General features: G+C 63.5%; 1 long non-coding RNA gene across 1 annotated transcript in view; it reads left to right on the forward strand.

Moving 5' to 3' along the window:
• LOC103270651 overlaps positions 1-403 on the forward strand; it is an 8,991-nt gene that overhangs the window by 857 nt on the left and 7,731 nt on the right. The gene's annotated exons all lie outside the window — the stretch shown is intronic.

The raw sequence follows: 403 nt of genomic DNA on the forward strand, positions 1-403 counted from the left end.
CGCCGCAGTCCGGGCGCGCCGCGGGCCATGTCTGTCTCATCACACGGACTCGGGGTGCGCCGCGTCTGGCAGCCGTCGCCGCTCCGTGCGGTGACATTTCTGACTTGAGTGGCGGAATGCGCTAAGGAACCGGGCGACCTCGGAGCTGGAGCATCTTCTTGGCGCCAAGGCTCAAGGTCCCGATTGATGTCCCTTCCGAGCACCGGGCGCGACGTCTTCGTCTGAAAGAAAATGCGAGCGGTGCCGGGCGGGACAGAGCCGCCGGGCCGCTGGTTCTGATCCCCGGGAGTCGGAGAGCCGTCCTGCAGCTTCAAGGGGAAAAAAAGAAAGAAAGAGAAATCGAAGGGAAAACAGCCCCGGGTAAAAGTTTAAGGCGAGAAGTGGCCCAGGCAGCTGCGCGGAG

Source organism: Carlito syrichta, unplaced genomic scaffold (assembly GCF_000164805.1).
Source record: "Carlito syrichta isolate Samal-C Ts95f unplaced genomic scaffold, Tarsius_syrichta-2.0.1 Scaffold309893, whole genome shotgun sequence".
Taxonomy (NCBI): domain Eukaryota; kingdom Metazoa; phylum Chordata; class Mammalia; order Primates; family Tarsiidae; genus Carlito; species Carlito syrichta.